This window comes from Grampus griseus (assembly GCF_964374135.1).
Source record: "Grampus griseus genome assembly, chromosome: 10".
NCBI lineage: Eukaryota > Metazoa > Chordata > Mammalia > Artiodactyla > Delphinidae > Grampus > Grampus griseus.
In genome coordinates this window covers 29,831,028-29,852,136 of record NC_139004.1, presented here as the reverse complement: position 1 = coordinate 29,852,136, position 21,109 = coordinate 29,831,028, and the positions used below count along the sequence as shown (strand labels likewise).

Here is a 21,109-nt window from a genome sequence, read left to right as displayed (position 1 = left end):
GAGGAAAAGAAGCAACACCATTTGGAACTCAGGTTAAAAAAAAAAATCGCATCATCAGTCCAAGATTGGGGAATAATAAAACAGGAAAGCAAGTTCAAAAAGGAACTTGGCTTTCCAGTGACCTTAGAAAATGGTTCACTTGTCCCAAGAGAAGACTGACAGAGATATGACATCCTGGAGAAGATGTTAAACTCAAAGATTATGTATTACCCTTAGTCTATGATTTAAGTTGACTCATGTCAGATTTGAAGGCATGCCATTCTTGGGATTATCCTGAGACACTGCTGGAGTTATTGCCCTCTTTCATTCTGCAAATCCAGCCACCTTGCTTTAACACTCTCTGAAGAAGAGACATTTCAGAAGGTAAATGCATACTAAAACCCCAGCTTTCTTAGGTTGTGCCCCTACTGCAAATGTTTCGTATCAAGAGTGTTTATTGGTAAGAGTGAAAAAATCCCAATCCTCGTTTATTATAACCACGATCATCCTTTCAGTCAAGTTATTTACTTCTTAAATCAAACAGGTGAATAACATTTTTCTTGACATCATGAGCTGACAGTGCATTAGAATCTTCAAAATAATTATTTCCTGTGCACACATTTTGTTTGATGTTTTAGATAATTAACTTCTTTAGACATTAACTTCTTTACACATCAAAGTCCTATCATTCCAATGCTTTATTTCCTATCTCCCGGACATTTAAAAAAAAAAATGTCGCTTAAAAGCAGAAGCACTCAAGTCAATTTTCTCTAATAAATACAGTTAACATGGAACTGAAAACCTACTGTAATCTTCTCAATGGGTTAATGTCCTGCAGTTGTTTTAGCTTTCAATTGAAATGCAGCTGTTTGCCATATTTTACAAAATGAATTCAGATGTGCAGATGGAGACCCAGATTATTTCAACATGCCACAGTTTAAATGTGAACTCAAGGAATAAGTTCATCTCTGATTAATACTTATATTTAAACCTGATTATTAAGCCAGTAGCCAATACTATGTCACACCTGTAAAATTCTGTTCCAGAGTAGAAAAACTGACATCGTTGAATAACAATAATGAAATTTAAGGATATACCCCTTTTCTCAGAAAATACCACGACAAAAAAATTTTAACTGTAGTAAAGTTATACATCACAAATGTGAATTAAACAAAAATGTAATGAACATGTTACTGCATTTCTATTTATAGCTCTTTTTTTTTTTTTTTTTTTTTTGCTGTACGCTGGCCTGTCACTGCTGTGGCCTCTCCCGTTGCGGAGCACAGGCTCCGGACGCGCAGGCTCAGCGGCCATGGCTCACGGGCCCAGCCGCTCCGCGGCATGTGGGATCTTCCCAGACCGGGGCACGAACCTGTGTCCCCTGCATCGGCAGGCGGACTCTCAACCACTGCGCCACCAGAGAAGCCCTATAGCTCATATTTTTAGTGACTAAATGACCAAAGAAGAAATACCATGAAACATCTTCAGCTTAAAATACCTCAGAGTTGAAAACGTTATTACTAGTTACAACTAGTTACAACACCCTCAAAACAGTGTCAAAAATCTGGATTGTGAAATCCATCAGTCTACCCATTTACTAAAAGACAGTGGAAATTTTAAATTGTTTCACTCCTGAGAAATATTAATTCAGCAGACCTATGTACTGATTCTGCACATCTACAGAGTCTCAATTTCAATCACTCATAATCTGAGCATCCCACATAATATAAATTAATAGAAAACTATTATAACCAGAACATTTTCATTTTCATAGAACTCCAAGGGCAGGAAGCGATTATGGTTAAGCCAACACTATTAAGACACTACATTTTAGTTTTGTTGTTTAAAAAAAAAAAAAACTCAAGTTACATCATGATCTAAATTTCTCCTGCTGTGCAAAAGTAATACCAAACGATCATTCAATCACTGAGAATGCAAAAAATAAAAAAACAAATTAAAATCTGCAAAATTTTAAAACTTCTACACCTAGTTTTGGTATAACACAATGATAATTCCAATATATTTATATATGCCCCAATTCAAGTTAATCAACATAGTAGAACCTGGTAATAATGATCAACTAATCTCTCAAGTTCAGTTTCTCCATCCGTCAAGAATAGTTTCTACCTGTCTCAGAGGAGTGTTTTAAAGAAGACAGTGGCTGCAACATAATGTGTGCTCAAAAAATATACGTGAATTGAAAACATCAAAACACCTGTAAATTATGAAAATTCCCTAGACAGACGGATTGTAAACTGAGTTTCCTTATCTCAGTTGTCTACATGAGCGATTATTTTTTTAAACCTATAGACATAGAAGCCGTGACACACTGCTCAGAGACATGTAAAGTTCTATCATTATATTTTTCTTCTTTACACTGATATTAATGTAGGTTTCTACTCCATGTGCTTTCATATCCAGTACTCTCAAAGAAACACTGAGTTTCAAAAAAAATCTTATTCTTTGCAAAAATGGTTCTTAAAGTGCACTGCCAACATGCCTATCAGATCATCCTAAAATACGTGACATCCAAACCCTGAAAAAATGGCAAGCTTACTTTTCCAATATTGAAAACACTGTTGTTTTTACATAAAATATTATATAATTGAGTGATAATGGTTAACGTTCCAGATATATGCAAAAATTTGGAATCAATTATACTTCTAATAGTAAGAAGTAAGTGTATTTGACAAGGATGTCAAAAAAGGAGCTCTCTTAAACATCAAGATTCTCTTCCAGTCTAGATTCACATTTTAGAAATATTAAACCTTATGAGAAGTCCATATTAAATATAAACAATTCAATAAAAGATCTCATGTGGTTAAAAACACAGTTCATGTGACTAAAAAGGAGTGGGAGATTTACGGGAAGCATGTAAAAAAGAAGTGAATTTGTATAAGCATTTCAGAGTTTATAAGGGGTCTTTCACCTGTATTGGCTCACATATTTCACAACCACCCTCTTAGGCATGTATCTCCCCCCTATTTATGAAGAAGGTAAGAGTAAAAACACTGGGTGAGGGTAACAGATCTAACACAAAAAACAGGCTTTGATCCCAGGTAACCTGAAATACTCAGTCCATCTACATACATACTTTTAAAAAATTCACCTACCATTTTACTGCCATAGTTTTAACACACTAAAATAATATGGAATTACTGAGAAGTTGTACACATAGTAGCCAGGGGACTTGTCATTAACTTTTCTTGGAGACTGATGACTTTAAAAGTTAAGTTCAGGAATTCTTTGCTTAAAAGTAAATCTTAGGCAGACGGATAAACAACTATAACAAAGTATAACTATGGAAATTGGCGGGGGGAGGGACCAAAGACATCTGACGTTCAGAACTACAGTTTGAAAATCACTAATTTCATCCAAATCCCTCATTTTTCAGGTGAGGATACTGAAGTCCAGAGGGGTTTCTTGAACTGCCCAAGGACACATCACTATTTAGTGACACAGCTGGGACTAAAACTGAGGTCCCCTGACTCCTGGTCCAGAGTTCTTTCTACTATCCCACAAGGAACACACAAATAAAAGTTGATTATAATTAACTCACAAGACCTCCACAATGTGTCTGTCATAGTGAACTTTGTTGTGAAGTATCTGTCTATGCCGACTCACAGTTTAGCTGTAAAGAGCTGGGCTCTGGAATTCAAACACAGGCTCTAACACTTACCAGGTGACCTTGGGCAAGTCACATCACCTCCCTGCCTCAGTTCCCTCATCTTTAAAAAGGAGATTAAAAATACTCCTCTCATAGGTGACATCAAGTAATGTATACAAAGCACTTAGGACAGTGCCTGGTACCTAGAACGCACTCAGTTCATGATGATGACGATGATGATGAAGAATCCAAGCAAAAGTATAGCTTCTTGAAAACATATCACAAATATTATTATTAAACACATATACTCTCAGGGGAAGAATATTATGATTAGGAATAGTCTTTTAAAGATTCAGAAACAAATAATATGAATAAAGTAAAATATAAAGGATTCAGTCATAAAACTGCTATAGCATTTGAAATAGCAAAAGTACACTTCAAGATTTTTAAATAGTTTATATTTATATAATATTTTATATTTACTGCCCTATGAATTCAATGAACACAGCAGTTTTTCAGCAACTAGTATATACTATAAGCCAGTTAGCACGTTATTTTAATATTCATAACCTTATTTAACCTTCAATATCCACTATCAGTCAGATTCTATCAGAGGCAGTAGTATAATGCAAGAAAAACTTACAGATCCATTCCAGAAAAGTAAGAGACTCATCAGTATCACCTATTAAGTGGGAATGACACGTTTGGATAAATGAGATGGAGCATTAGTCTGGAACACATCAAGTGCCCATGGAAACGTTGGTTCTCCCTTAGCAGTAGTATGGTGTTGTTTTGTACAGGGAATATATTGTAACCAGATCAATATAGCACCATTACTGGGGCATACAGTATTATTTGTCAAAGAGAATGATCTTAGGTAACAGTGTCTATTACACTCTATGCTGTTTCACAAATTAAAATATGTGTAAACAGTTTTTGCAGATTTACTGGTGGTAGTCCGTAGACAGGTTGAGAGGAAATCAATTAAATAGTTAAATGTCTGTAAAACAACACAACAGTTTATGTAATTCTCATGTGAAGCCTCCAGCGATCCTGGGAGGAGGTGGGATAAGGTTAGGTGCTAATTCTGTTTTACTGATGAGGAAATTGAGACTCAGAAAAGTTAAATACCTTAATTGAAATCACACAGAGAGAATTAGGGCAGAAAAGGGCTACATCTAGATTCTGAAATTAGTTTTAAGTGCTCTTTGCACCTATCCACAATGCATCTCAGAACATTAATATCTCTCCAGATCCATTACTCAATAAACTTAAGGCTAGAGCAGCCAATATTTACTGAGTACATAATTCTTATGTGCTTCGCTGCACCCAACACACATCACATGGGTTACTTCATTTAACCCTCAGCAGTAAGGAATCAAACCAAATGTGTTTGACTCAATAAAATATTTTATCCACTACAGTATAAATTCAATTAATACAATAAAACATTAAGTTGAATTATTTTTCTTTACTATTTAGGTGAGCCATCAGCAAAACCAGTCTTTAATATAATAAGTAGATTTCTAACTAATTTCACTATTCAACCTCACCATAAAGTAAAACGGGTATTATTTTCAACAAGAATACTCAATGTTCTGATTTAACTGGCATGGCCTAACTTTCTTTGCAGATTCCTACACCAAAAATCAAGAGAGAACCAAAAATCAAGGTGCCCAAGATTTCTATCCAATTATATGGAGAAAAGTAGAAAATTTTAATTACCTGTGGCTTAAATGGACAGGTCACTTGCTGGTCTTATTCCAGATAGCTCGTCTGTTATTTAAGCACATAACCAATAAAGTTGTCACTACTTTAAAGCAAGTACATTTCTCAGGTTGCAGTACATTTAATCCTCCTAAAATCATATATTCCAAATTTCAACAAGCCTGAAAGGAGGGTGACCATATTATTAAGTAGACCCAACTGGAACATTTTTGAAAATGGAAGTTCTATTAAGAATTATCCTGAGACAAACAGACTCTAAACCATGACTGCCCCAGAAAAAGCAAGGTATACGTAAGAGCAACCCATTGTGATTTGTGTGTTATGGGTTGCTCTTTGTATATGCTTAATTCGTGAGCTGTAAGTTTTTGTTCCAGATCCAAGGGTTATCATCAGCCTTGAGACCAAGGGTACCACTTCACAAACATCAGGCCAGAGTTAAGGGTGTGTTATCTATAAACAAAGGGGTTTTTTTTTTTTCTAGTTTTTCTTTCAAACTTAACTTTATAAACATTTGCTTGAAAAAAACCACTCTATGTATTTCAAAGAAAGCAATCTTGCAAAATATCGCCAAATTTCAGACTTATCTCTTCAAAAGTTTTGAATACCAATAACCACAAAACTACTTCTGAAATGGCCCAACGCTCAGTTTTCTATAATTTATCAAATTGTTTTTTATACAAAAAGTTAAGGAAAAAGCACCATCTTTCAAACTGAAAAAACTCAGGAGTAAAAGAGTTGAAAGGTTTTCACTGAAAACTGACTAAAGTGATAAAAGATAGTGGAAACCCACAGTCACGAAACAGTACAATGATTAAAGGAAACTCCACTTAGTATTATTATGACTCTCCAAACAAATCTGCCGTTAGCCGTACAACCTAGGAGTCAAAAGAATGCTTTGCTTTAATTTTCAAGCTGTAAGTAAGTATTAACAGACCCAAGCTTTGAACTACAGTATGTGAATGAAAGGCATTATTTGAATATAATTATAATTCCCTAAAGCAACAAATGTTCTAAGAGTTGGCTTCTCTAACTTAAAACTCAACAAAATCAAGAACTGGAAAAGGTCTCAAAGGCTAGATTCTAGACCTATGCTGTCCAATAAGGCAGCCACTAGCCACATGCGGCTATTTATATTTAAGTTAATTAAAATAAAATTAAATACCTCAGTGCACTACTAGCCACACTTCAAGGCTCAAGAGCCACTTGTGTCTAGTGGATACCATATTAGGACAGCACAGATTACAGAATATTTCCACAAAGATAGAAAGTCCCATTGGACAGGGCTGCTCTAGACCTAGGCTGCTCTAGATCTTTTCTTGAATATTCCCAGAGATAAGAAACTTGCAATAACACAATGAAGTGCACTTTATTTTTGCAAAGTAGTAACTATCAGGAAATTATTCATAACATTCAGTGAAATCCAGCCTCTCGAAAACATCCACCAGAAATTCCGTAAGTTCCATCCTCAATTTGGTTTTCAAGTAAATCTTTACAGAGGTAATTTAATTCTGTTTCCAAAGTTCTGTCCTCACATATAGTAAAACCCTACGTCCTCTCCTCCTAGATAAATACATCCTCATTTCTCTGGAACGAAGTTTAAAGTTTCTAAAGCCTCACCGAGTTAAGCTCATTTATCCACGTGTACGTTAACAACACATTTCCAGGATCGCCTATGAGTGTCAGATATTACATTCCACTGCCCCTATAAAAATCCACACCAGTTTCTTGATTTTTCCACTTAGAAAGCCAGGTCACAGTCATTCTGAATTCCTTAAACAGGGAGATAAAAATGACAGGTAATTGACAGCTAATTGATCAGTGCCTGGAGCTTGTTATAAGCATTAACCTGTATTACCTCATTTAATCTTCACAATTCTGATCTAGGTTATTACTATCCCCATTTTACAGACCAGAACACCCAGCCAAAGACACGCTAAATAATTTCCCCAGGGGTCACAGATGTGGGCTCACCCCAGAGAGAAGGGAGTCGATCTTTTCCTTTTCCTGGACGCTACACTTCTACTAACGCTACCTAACTCTTCTTCCACCTCGCCCATAAAGCTACAATTTCCTTGTTTAAGAATTCTTCCCCCCAAAACACGACCTAGATGACACGCGGAAGGTGCTTCTGAACACACCCAGCGACGCCCGCTCCCGCTCGCCCGCCCAGCTCCCCTGGCCCCACGCCCACCCGCCTACGGGGAGGAGTCAAGGCCAACTCCACACGCCGCGGGAGAACCCGGCCGACTCGCGGGGCCAGCGCCTCCGGAGACGCTGCTTCTGTGTGTCCCTCAGCCTCCCGCGCTAACGACCGGGACCCCCGACGGCAGCTCCCGGGGGCAGGGGGGCGGGGCCCAGACACGCAGGGCTCGGCGCCTCTCCCGGCCCCCAGCCCTCTCCCCCGCCCGCCCCCGCGCCTCCCCCGGTCCCCCTACAACCTCTGTTCTAAGAACACTTGTAGACCCGGCTGCGCGTCCCGCGTGGAGAATGTGGGGATAGAGATGGTGCGGTTTCTGCGGCGGCGGCCCGGGACACGCTTGGAAAGGGGCGGGGTAGGGGGCTGAGAGAGTCTAAAGGGAAAGGGTGGCTGGGCGCGGACGGGGGGGCAAGATGGCGTGAGCCCGATTCTCTGTGGGGCGGGGGTGGCGGAGGTGGAGGAGGGAGGGCTACAAACACCCCCGCCACTCCCGACGCGGACGCTGGCGCATGCGCGCTCGGCCAGGTGGCGCGCGGCCTCTTTTCTCTAGGCAGCCACTTCCGCCACGCTCGCTGGGGGCGGGGCGTCGCGGAGCGCGCCCGTCGCCGCTTTCTTTGCGGCGTTGGTGCGGGCGGTGCGGGCGGTGAGGGCTGCGCGGAGCCGGGGGCGGACGACCCTGAGCCACGCGGCGGCCCTTAGAGCGGGGGCTGCTGTGAGATGAGTGGGGATGAGCTGAGAATCGGAGTGTGTTGAAGGCCATTCTTGGACTCTTTAAGAATGAGCTGAGAGGACTAGGGTTTTCGAGGGATTTAGTGACCGAGGCTGGAAGTTTGTTTTCAGCTTCAGGGCAGAGATTGACCTCTGTAAACCTTGTCCGCAGTAGGGGTGAACCGGGATCTTACCCGGACGATGCAGGGAAACGGAGACATCAGAAAGGCCCTCCTCCCCTAAAGGACCGCGGTGCAGGGGTATGGATATGCGACCCTTTCTGGGACCGTGAAACACCCCCTCTTACGCCGGCCCTCGCACATCACCTCTCCCCATCCTTCCCCTGCGCAAAGTCATTCCAGAGGCAGTGGGAGATGATAGTCTGCAGCGAATTTTTCCCTCCTATTCATTTTACCAAGCTCAAGCATTTAATGACCACGTTTTTATTGAAAACTATTTGCTATTTCAAGGCTTCTGAATGGATGACTCTATATTTATTTTTCCTTAGAATTTTAGCCTGCTTCTCCTTATTTTAAAATCTTGCACTCCCACTTTTGAGCTGTACATCCTGTCCTCTCAGAATTGATTGATACAGATGTATTTCTTTAAATAATACAATCATAAGACAGTGATTTCAGTTGCTTTCATTATTTTACGTGGTCTTGTTATTTATATTTTTAACATTCTTTTCAGCTGCTCAGGAAAGAAAACTATTACCCGCTTAAGTCCATGCCTATGACGTCAAATATTATATTTCAGAGATTCAACTACTAACCCTCATCAAGTCTTTTTTAAGCATTATTACTTCAGTTATTTTCTTGCCTCTATGAATATTTGTGTTCTGAAATAATCCCTTCCTATTCGCTTACATTGTTTAAAATAGCAACTTATTTGGTTATTTCGTCTGTGGATTGTAGTTGAGTCTCTTGTTAATTTTGCTTTTAGCTCTCCTTTAATCTCCCCAACACTTAAATACTTGCCAAATAAAGTTCCAAAAGAATAAATTTGTTTAGGCTGTAAAAGCTCACCATAATGTGTAAATCAGGGCTCAATCCACTGATGGGCAAAGTGTATAGGGGAAGAAAGTAACAGAGAATCGTCATAATTTCTTATGAAGGAAGACTGGTTTATACAATAGTTGAAAAGCCCTTTCAAGTACATTAGCAAGAAAATAGAAGAAAATTAAGAAAAATATTAATAGTACGTCTAAGGAAATATAACTGGAAGGAGATCCTTTCAAGTAAAATTGTGTTCAGTCAGTGTTGCCGTACTGATATTTTCATGGGACTTTTACCTGCATCACATGGAGGCCAGATTTGACCTAGTTTTTCGGGACAGAACCCAGACCTTACTCTCAAGCCACTGGTGTCTAACCTACATATAATCACACACAGCAGGAGTTAATCAAAGTGTGCCATGGAGAAGGGAAACCGAGTTAAACAGGCCCTGGTAGAGGGAGCTCAAAATTTCACTCTTAGGAAATTGTGACTTGCTGTTGGCGGAGATCTTAGCTTTGCAGTCCCATGAGTTATCTTAGTGTTCCTACCTCCTGGAATCTGTTAAAATCTATTTTAAAAATTTGATTTAGTCATAATTTTGTTTGTAGTTTGAGAGCACTCCTGCCCACAGTGGGTCAAAAATATTCTCCATTCGATTAATATCAAAGATCCTAAATTATCAATGCTACTAAGATATCTTCATTGTAACAAAGCTAAAGCAGTGGTGCTGAAATTAAGACATTGATGACTACCACCTCTCAGAAAAACACGTGATTTCCAAGGCATGTGGAAAAAACACATCAGGAGACCAAGTGAATTCATCACACCACAAAAATGTCTTCATCCCTTGAACAAAGCCATTAAAGGAAAACGAAGCATTGTTACTGTAGATTTTTACATTCCTCTGGTATAATAACCTTCATATAGACTGACTAATGAAAACAGAAAGGGTACATATCTAAGCAAAAATGCCTCTTGGCATCTTAGAGGATGACTAGATTAGATAATGAAAGAAGGCTTAATCCTCCAAATAATAGCAGAAGCCATGCCTAGTATGGCGCCATCTCTGTGATAAAGTGGTTTCTTCTCCTGTGGACGCCATGCAGACAGTTTACTCCAGGTGACCTGCAAATTCTTACTCTTTTGTGACCCATGACTGTCATGTATTAGGATGCTTGTGCAGGCTTTTTCTTTTCCTATTTATCAATTATTTCACCCTTTGCTACATTTGCTATTCTAATGTTTAAATAGTCACCATGGAAATAAACCAGGTAGAATGAATATTGTTTAGAATTGCATATTGAAATTGTTGCTATATTCAGTTAATTTCCTAATAGTAAGAACTCTTTTTCAATTGCAATCTCGGGGTATCTTGTTTTATCTTTAGAACGAGGAGTTCTGACCAAAACAATTATTCAGCTCTGTGGTACCTGGGCAAGTCATTTTATATCATGGATCCTCAAGTTCTCATATCTGTAAAATGAGGTCATCAAACCAAATGAAGTAAAACCTGTAACCCTAAAACTCTATGCTCCTTTAAAGTAGGAATAACCAAAAGATGAATCTTAAAGGTGTACAGAATAATTTCAGCATTTATATTTATGCTACCAAAAATTATGTGACTATGCAGGACTCTTGCTTTAGGCCAACTTGGATCAACTGATGTTATGTATTTCAAAAGAAAGCCCAACATGAAAAGATATATATTAATCAAATTTATTGACACACTGGAGGGAGGGTGTATCACATAACTGTTCAGAGTGTAATCAAATTGGCTTCCCATACCTTCCAATTATATTCATATGTTTTGAAGTAGGAAGAGCAACACAGTGGTGAGAGAAGAAATGCTAAGAATTGCAGCACTGAGCAGCTATAATCATGAACCATCCTCTTAGGAATCTCTCATTGCAGGTTTAACACTCCAGGATCTTTTAAAATTAGTGCTTGGCTGCTAGAAAATGATCATTTTTTAGACTTAGATGGGAAGGGAATCATAGAATATCAGGGTTTCATGGGGCCCCTGAACTCTCTAGACATATGGAAACTTAGTTGCTCCCTTTCCTATAGAATCCAATATATAATACCTCTTGTACTAGAAACGAACAACTTTTACATTTCTCCCCTTGAAAATAAGGTCTATTTGCTGAGTGTTAGTGATAGGTGCTAATTATTTCATTCATTCGACAATTATTATGATGGGCCTACCATGTGCCTGACACTATTCTAGGAGCTGCAGATATAGCAGTGAACAAAACAAAACTCCATGCCATCATCAAACTCACATTCTAGAAGGAGGAGTTGCACAATAAAATAAATATCCGAATTGTGTAATATGTTAAAAGGCTATGAGTGTGAGAGGGGGAAAATTTTATACAACAGGGAAGGGATTATGGCATGAGAACAAGCAGGAGGAATAGGAGAACTGTGATATTTGTAATGGGCAAGCAGGGTAGGGCTCACTGAGGAAGTGGCATTTGAATAATGACTTGAGGAAGAAGGTAGTTGTAGATATCTAAAGAAAGAGCCTTCCAGACAATGAGAACAACCCGTGCCAAGGCCCTGTAGTGGGAACGGGGCTGGTAAGTTGCAGGAGTGACCAAGAGGCCATTTTAGCTGAAGAATAGTGACCCAGAAAGAAGATAGAAGAGGTCACGGAAGAACTAAGAGACCAGATGGTGGAAGGTCTGTGTGCCTGGGACTAGGAGGCTGTTAGCAGAGAATTGACATGATGTGGTTAAGGGTTTAAAATGATTACTCTGGCTGCTGGGCTGGAAATAGTCTGTAGAGGCACAGAGAGTAACCAGGCAAGAGATGACGGTAGCTTGTATTAGGGTTGTTACAGGAGATTCCATGAGACGTGGATGGATTCTGGATATAGTTTGAAACTCATTGTGATTTACTGACAGATTGGATTTGGGATTCTAGAGAATGAGAGGAATCAAGGATGACTCTCAAGGGTTCTAAGTGGAAAAATGAATTTGCCATGAACTGAGATGGAAAGGACTGGGGATGGAGTATGTTGGGTGGGTATAAGAGATCAAGAATCCAGAGACTTCCCTGGCAGTCCAGTGGTTAAGACTCTGCACTTCCAATGCAAGGACCGCAGGTTCCATCCCTAGTCAGGGAACTAAGATCCCGTATGCTATGTGGCCGCGGCCAAAAAAAAAAAAAAAAAATCCAAGTGTAAGAGATCAAGAATCCAGTTTTAGGCATAAATAAGTAATTAAGTACAGTGTTTGTATTATCTTTAATGTTTTTGCCATCATAAGTAAGTTCTTACGGAAATGAAGGAAAGTTTGTATTTGTAACTCTTTTAATAATAATTTAATTTCTAATCCTGCTCACATAATAGAGGTCCATCTAGACCTAACATAGGTCAAGGAATATTTTATTTTTGCTTTAAGAAGAGGTGAGGAAAGCTAAACATTCCCTTGTTTAAAAAGAAAAAAGAAAGAAAAGAAAAGAATAACTGTTTTAGGGTTGTTTTTTTTTTTGGCAGGTGGTCTATCAATACCTGAAAATAAAGTCGAGAATTCAGTTGAGACAAATATACAGAAACATTCAATTCCCCAAAGTACTTTCATTGAAAAATTTAGATGTAAAACTGGATCTAATTCAGTGAATTATTTGAATAACGGCCTCCATTTTATATTATGCATATACATTTATTTTTCTGTGATACATGGAAACAGGGCCCAAAATGAATCAGTACCATAAGTGAAATAAACCACAGTATAGCTAATGCAGCCTGCTATTCCTAGTTCATACTCTGAAGTTGGATGCAATAAACCTGTATCGACTAAGGAATGCTCAGATCAATTGCTAGTGATCAGGGATTTATACCAAAAATTTTGACCAAGTTACTTTATTTTTAGTATTTCATAGATGCAGCATAAGGTATATTTTCTCTTTCCAGAATATACTTAAGACAACTTCATTAACCCAAAAAATATGGGCTTTCATGCCACTTATTAGCATAATTTATGACAAGGCTGTTATAAACTTCAGAGTTTTGTTGTGAGGATTGCGTGTAAAGTGAGAATGTATGTAAGGTGTCTGGTACATAACATGCACTGAATGCATCTTGTTTTTTATTAGTATTATTACTATTGAGACAATGACTCAAAAACTCAGTCTTGAAAAGTAATAGTGGAACAAAATGAGGAAGGATTATTTAGGCAGAGGGAGTAACATGAGCAAAGCCACAGTGTGTTAGAGGGAGTTGCAAGTTGTCCAGTATGATGGGATCACAGGGTGTAAGAAAGGAAGCCAGAAACTTGGGAAGGGCCAGATCATAGAAAGTCTTGTGTATTACTTTATGGAATTTGGACTTTATCTAATAAAAAATGGGGAAACTTGGAAATATGTTTTTTTAAGGACATGATTAAATTTGCCTGTTAGTAAGTTGGCAGTAATGTGCAAGAAATATTGGAAGGGTGAAAAACTGGAAGAAGTTAACAATTCAGGAAAGGGCTGATACGGGCTTGAGCTACGTCAGTGGACTAGGAAATGATAAAAGATGACAGAGGGAAGAAATACTAAGGGAGTGGAATTTATAGGACCAGTAACTAACTGGTATATCAGGATGGACGTAAGGCAAAGAGGAAACAGGATGATTCCAAGTTTTCTCAACTTACTGAGAGGCAAGTTAGTCTTGGTAAGTTTAAGTTGACCATAACGAAATTGCAGGTGGCTATAAACCAGTAGCCAACTGGACTATCCAGACAGAATGGTGGTGATAGAAGCCAGAATAAAGTTTGGAGTTCAAGAGAGTAGATGGACATTTAGGTTTGGGAACCAGTAGCGTACAGCCTTCCACACACGTCACTTGGATGTAGCATTTAGCCCTGTTTCCAGCTTTGGCCAGAAAACATTCTCATGAGGATCTGTGGGCACAACTGAAGCCAAGAGAGACAATGAAATGGCCAAGAGAGCATGCACAGAACAAAGAGAAGTGAGTCAAAGATGGAATTCTAGATGCCCACGTTCAGTGGGAGAGGGAGAGGAAGAGCCTATGAAGGACACTGAGGAAGCAGTGTTGTCATGGAAACCAGGAGAGCAAGGAGTTTCAAAGAGAAATTAGAGGTACTAAAATAAGAACCAGAGTTAATTGGATTTAGCCAGTTCAAAGTGACCTTTTCCAAAGCAGCATAAAGTGGTAGGATTAGAAACTTGGTTGTAGTAACTTGAAAAAGGAAGAGTAGATAAGGAAGTTGAGAAATCAAGTGTGTTATTCTTTCCAAGAACTTGGTCTGTGAAGAAGAAAGAGAATATCTAGAGAAATATTCAAGGTCACAGGATAGATTTTTTAAGATTATGGCCTTGAGCTTTCCACGAGCTTTGGAGAAGAAGCTGGCAAAGAGGTTGAACACTTGATATAAAGGAGGGCCAATGGCAAAATCTTCAGGACATAAAGATGGAATTAGATCCTGGAAGAAATGGGAAGGTTTTTGATCAAGAGTCCAGGAAGTGGGATGAACCTTAAAATGGAAAAGGACTAACTGGAAGAAAAGAATAAGAACTTGAGGCAGTTCATACCCAATGACCCCAATTTCTCCCTGAAATGTCGGAAAGTAGGGATGCTGCCAAAGTGGGGATGATAGAGTAAAATGGGTGTGAGGTGCTAAAGTTTGTTTAAACCACTGTGAGGAATGGGAGAAAGATAAACAGGAGCTTGTTAAATGGAAATAGCCCAGGGTATATAGAGCAGTGGTCCTAAAATCTGGTACATCTTGTTGGAAATACAAATTTGGGCCCCACCCTACACCTACAGAATCAGGAACTCTGAGATAGAGCTCAACAATCTGCTTTCACAAGCCCTCCAAAGGATTTTGTGTTTCCCTAATGTTTGAAAATAACTTCTGCAGAACTTGTGACTTCCCCCAACTAGCAAGCAAATAATAAAGCACAAACTAGGCTACGCGACCATATTCTAGTTATTTTTTAGTAACATTTTTCATATCATAGTAAAACATATTTATTCAGAACAATATTGTTAAGGATTTTAAAAACTCTGCTGGTTTCTCTCTGGAAATGGATGTCATATAAGATTAAAAATCAGAACCAAGAGAATCCTTTCTTCTAAGTTCTACCAAGCAAATACTGTAAAACATTTTTTTTTTTTTTTTTTTTTTTTTTGTGGTACGCGGGCCTCTCACTGTTGTGGCCTGTCCTGTTGCGGAGCACAGGCTCTGGACGCGCAGGCTCAGCGGGCCATGGCTCATGGGCCCAGCCGCTCCGCGGCATGTGGGATCTTCCTGGACCGGGGCACGAACCCATGTCCCCTGCTTCGGCAGGCCCGATCCGATTTCTACATTTATAATAGAAATAATAAAATTGTTATTTACTCCATCAAAAGTATTCAATAACTCACCATATAGTAGCAGTTCTCAAATTATCCTCCTGCATTAGTATCATTCCATTCTAATTAATAATAGTGATCACTTCTCAATTCATGGGGAGAAAGTTTATGAATTGAATTTTCTCAATTTTAAGTTATTCTCCCATAAATTTTTCTTAAAACTTTGGCCCTTGTAACTGCTTATCTTGCAAAAAAAAAAAAAAAAGCTAATAGATTACAAAAGAAGTGAACGAATAGTAAATGTTAATGAAACTTGAAGTTAGCCAGTCATTCTTAGTTCAATATTTTCAATAATTGGACACGTTTGTGACTGTGATTTTTATACTACATACCAAAAATATAGTCAGTTTCTACTACCATTGTTCCAACAATGTTGCCTTTGCTCAAATATTTGGAACCTAACTTAGGACTGCTTTCAGGATCTGGGGAGATGTTCTTTTGAATACCTTAAACAATGGAAAAGCCAACAGTCACAATCTAGAAGAATCTTAAAGACGTATCTTACAGCCAGTAGGCAGGTGGGTGATCAGGCTGATTTATCCTGGTGTACCTTGCTTTAAGAAATATGACATAATATGTGGAAATCCATATTTACAATCTATAGGTGCAGATGACAGTGAGACATTTTTCTAATTAGCAATAAGACCAACCTCTGAAAGTCAATTTGTACAATAAACAAGAAATGGATCGCAGTAAGGGATATAGATCAACAAAACAAGCCTTAATTATAACCTGATTAAAATAGTATGTAAATAAGAAGAGAGGTTAGTTACAAAGCACAGAAAAAGCAGAATTAGAACAAATTGGCATAACACATTCCTGTATGGTGGAGACGAGTGGGAAATGATAAATGAGTCAGGCTATCAGAGTCCTAATATTCAAGAATTCAAATTAGGTAGCTAACTCTTCTTATCCTGATTCTGTTGTGACCAGCAATCTTTAGCTATTTTGGCTTCCATGAAGCTTTCCAAGAAGTAGGATGACCAGGCTGATAGGATGGTTCATTCCACCCAACAGTTATATTTCCTCATTACCAATCAATAACTCAGCATTTCGGTTTTTATGCTGGGTCTCTTATGTGTCAGGGTGAGTCAGCTCTGAAACAGGGATAATATTGCCTGGTGAGCGCTAGGGAGCCAAACCCCAAAGGCCAGCTCCACTGGGAGCGACTAAGACAGCCCTCCTTGGCAACACCCCAACCTGGAAACCTGCCTTCCTTTCTGAACTCCAGGAAACAGATAAACGAGCATGTGATTATTCACTTCATAAAAGGATCATTTACTTTATGAAAGTATTTTGAAGCACAGGGAACTTAAAGTGGATGAGAAACTGAGAAATGACTTCTGAGTTCAGTTAGAAATCCTTTAACCTTAACATAACTAGTCTTGATGCTGTGGTGGGGTTGGAAATGTGAATGTCTTGAAGATCGTGCATTTGAGAGGTTTAGCCATTAAAGAAAGGAAGGAAGCAAGATGGGAGGTGGAAAGGGTAATGGTGCAAATGCAAAGAGGTTTGGTTCTTTTGTTGTTGAGTTCTCCCCCCACCCCCATGAAAAGGATGTTAGATCAGGAAAAAAGAGAGAAGGAGCCAATAGAAACAGAGATATGAAAGTCATTGGGTAGAAGAAGAGGGGCCGAGTGGAATCCAGGCTCCCTAAGAAGACTGACTTTGGGGGGCAAAGGGGTCACATCGCATCTCTGGGAAAAACTCCTTTAAAATTCCTCTGAGGGCTTCCCTGGTGGCGCATTGTTTGAGAGTCCGCCTGCCGATGCAGGGGACACGGGTTCGTGCCCCGGTCCGGGAAGATCCCACATGCCGCGGAGCGGCTGGGCCCGTGAGCCATGGCCGCTGAGCCTGTGCGTCCAGAGCCTGTGCTCCACAACGGGAGAGGCCACACACACACACACAAAAATTCCTCTGAAATATAACATTTAGGTACTTCTTTTAAATGCATAGCTTTATGACTATAGAATGGCTTTAGACTCTCTTTCCTCTCATCAGTAATCTCTCAACTTTTTATTTACCAAACGTGAATTAAGTGCCTCTCACAATTAAAAGAGGAAAAAAATGTGACCCCATCCTAGAGGAGCTTACACTCTAAGAGGCTAAATGGACTTGTAAACAAGTCATTGCAGGTCTTATAAAGGCACAACGTACTATGGGACCATAGAGAGAATGAGTTTTACTTTTTAAATATTTAAAGAATACTTCAAAACTATTTAATTCACTTGATTAATGGCTTTCCTCTTCACCAGGCTCCAGTCCCAACCTGCAGGTCCCAGTGTAGTTAGGCTTTTACAGTGTCTTCCAACCAGTTAAAACAACAGGATGTCATTTGCTTCAACACTATAGATGGCACTACACTCTCTAAGGGATTCAGAATTATGCAGTATATAATCCCTGCCTTCGAGAAATCTGCAGTTCATTTGGAGAGACAAAGCTAATAGAACATTCTATTTTTTGTTCTTTATATTTAAATAATTTCCTTATTAAAGAGGGAAATAATTAAGTTATACAGCCCCTGTAACAAAATTCTACCATATTCCCCAGACAGGAGACTTTAGGTGGTGGGGGGAATTCAGAAGAAAAAGAAGGGGGAAAAAAAGAAAAAGAAGGGAGACCAAGTAGTTGTCATTTTTTTTAAATAAATTAATTTATTTATTTATTTTTGGCTGCATTGGGTCTTCGTTGCTGTGCGCGGGCTTTCTCTAGTTGTGGCAAGTGGGGGCCACTCTTCGTTGTGGTGTGCGGGCTTCTCATTGCAGTGACTTCTCTTGTTGTGGAGCACGGACTCTAGGCACATGGGCTTCAGTAGTTGTGGCACATGGGCTCAGTAGTTGTGGCTCGTGGGCTCTAGAGCTCAGGCTCAGTAGTTGTGGCGCACAGGCTTAGTTGCTCCGTGGCATGTGGGATCTTCCCGGGCCAGGGCTCGAACCTGTGTCCCTTGAATTGTCAGGCGGATTCTTAACCACTGCACCACCAGGGAAGCCCTAGTTGTCATGTTAATTGGAAAAAACAAAACAAAAAACCTTTTAAACTTTGGATCCATGCTCCAAGTTCCCTTTCATTTTCTGCAGTTTGAATACCACATGCCTAGGTGTCGATTTTTTTTGGTATTTCTTCTTCTTGGTGTCCTCTGGGATTCCCAGTCTGTGGATTGGTGTTGTCATTAATTTTGGAAAATGCTCAGTCATTATTCAAATATTTCTTTTGTCTCTTCCCTCTTTTTCTGGTATTCCCATTACAGTTATGTTACACCTTTTCTCATTGTCCCACAGTTCTTGGGTACTCTGTCCTGATTTTTTCCCTCTTTTTTTCTTTTTGTTTTTTGTTTTTGGAAGTTTCTATTGACATATTTTCAAGCTTACTGAAATCTTTCTTTGTCTGTATCATTTCTGCTGATGAGCCCATTAAAGGCATTTTTCATTTTGATTACAGTGTTTTTTTAATCTCTAGCATTTTTTTTTTTTTTTTTTTTTTTTTGGCTGCGTTGGGTCTTCGTTGCTGCACGTGGGCTTTTCTCCGGTTGTGGCAAGCAGGGGCTACTCTTTGTTGCAGCGCGCGGGCTTCTCACTGTGGTGGCTTCTCTCACGGGCTCTAGGCACGTGGGCTTCAGTAGATGTGGCACACGGGCTCAGCAGCTGTGGCTTGTGGGCTCTAGAGCACAGGCTCGGTAGTTGTGCACAGGCTTAGTTGCTCCACGGCGTGTGGGATCTTCCCAGACCAGGGCTTGAACCCGTGTCCCCTGCATTGGCAGGCGGATTCTTAACCACTGCGCCACCAGGGAAGTCCTCTAGCATTTCTTTTTGATTCTTTCTTAGCATTTCCATCTTGCTGCTTACATTATCCATCTGCTCTTGCATTTTAGTCCACGTTTTCCATTAGAGCCCTTTACGTATTAATCATAGTTATTTTAAATTCCCAGTCTGATAATTCCCGAAACTCTGCCATATGTTAGTCTGGTTCTGATCCTTGCTTTGCCTCTTCAGATTGAGTTTTTAGCCTTTTAGCACTCCTTGGAATTTTTTGTTGAAAGCCGGACATGATGTATTGGGTAAAAGTAAGTGAGGGCATTCAGTGTGAAGTCTTGTGTTTATCTGGCTAGGAGTTAGGTTGTGTTTACTGTTGCTGCAGCCATAGTGTCAGAGGCTAAAATTCCTCTAATGTCCTTATTTTTGTCTCCCTGAGAGAGTCCTTCTGTAGTAGGGTCTGAGGCTTGCAGTTCTTTTAGCTGTAATTGTTTGTTTTTATACAGGAATCTGAGTGACATGGTGGTGAAGTATGGGACAGGAGATGTGTTCCATAGCCTATGATTACCTTTCAGGTTTTCAGTGAGTCCTGTGTCCCTGGGCTGTGACCTTCCTGAGAGCTCATCTTTTCCTCCCCAACTCCCTGCTATTAAGTAGGAGAGGAAGGCTAGAGGGGTTTGGAATTTGGTATTTCTCTTCCTCCAGGTGTAAGGCTAGAGGGGGCTGGAATTAGGTATTTCCTTTCCCTCAGGTCAGTTAGATTCTGATAAGATAGTTTATCTTGAGGGCAAGCAAAGGCATCTGTCTCTCCAGTGTTTGGGGCAGTGGTTTGCCCTGCAACCTCAATTCTCTGATAGATCTAAGAAGAATGGTTGATTTTCAATATGTTCAGGTTTTTTCTGTTGTTGTGGGGATGGGAGAACGACAACTTCCAAGCTCTTTATATGTCGGACCGGAGACTGGAAGTCCACTCTAATTTCATATATAGAAATAATCTGTGAATATTAGAATCCTAATTTCTATCAGTAGAAGTCACTCTAGTATCCAATCATTGAAGGACACACTGTTTTTTGCTCAGATATAATTGTTAACTCCCCTGGACGCTGAGTCACCCAACCCACTTGAGCCCATATTTACTCAACTGTAAAATGGGGGTAATATCCATTCTTCCTAAATCATAGGCTTACTGGAGGGTAAACTAAGACTATATAAGAAAACATTTGGACAAGAAAGAAATGTCGCAAAAATTCAATGAAAAAGGAGGCAATTACTATGGTTCTTTACTTTATACTATAGCCTGTAAAAGTAAACATTTCAAAAGTCATGCACTATTTAATCCAAGACATTTTTAAACCACTATATTAATTATAAAAAGATTATTTGCTTTATGAAATTATTTCTTAATTGAGTAATTGCTTTAAAATTGAGATAGAGTTTAAACCTGAATATACATGATCAAGTGACAGGCAATTATAAAGCTTTAGTACAGAAAACCCCCATATTCTATTCTATTATGTAATCTATTATGTAATTATGTATATATTTTAATAATATATAATTATTATATATATTATTGAATATATTTGTTAAAATAAATATTATATAAAACAAAAATAATTCCTATTAATAACTAAAATACCAGAGATTTTCAGTTCCATACTTGCTTAGGATTTTTTTTTTTAATTTGTTTGTTTTTTTGTTTTATTTTATTTTGTCTAGGATTTAAAAATAAGCTTTATTGAGGCATAATTTGCATATCATAAAATACACTTATGTTTATTG

General features: G+C 39.1%; 2 protein-coding genes across 4 annotated transcripts in view; one reads left to right on the top strand and one right to left on the bottom strand.

Moving 5' to 3' along the window:
* SUPT3H (SPT3 homolog, SAGA and STAGA complex component) overlaps positions 1-7,924 on the bottom strand; it is a gene marked incomplete at its 3' end in the record, with an annotated part of 428,189 nt that extends 420,265 nt beyond the window's left edge. For all 3 annotated transcript variants that reach the window (XM_082664621.1, XM_082664620.1, XM_082664619.1), the window contains exon 1: positions 7,753-7,924. The remainder of the gene's footprint in view (positions 1-7,752) is intronic.
* The window catches only part of RUNX2 (RUNX family transcription factor 2), a gene marked incomplete at both ends in the record, with an annotated part of 209,389 nt that overhangs the window by 41,264 nt on the left and 147,016 nt on the right, over positions 1-21,109 (top strand). The gene's annotated exons all lie outside the window — the stretch shown is intronic.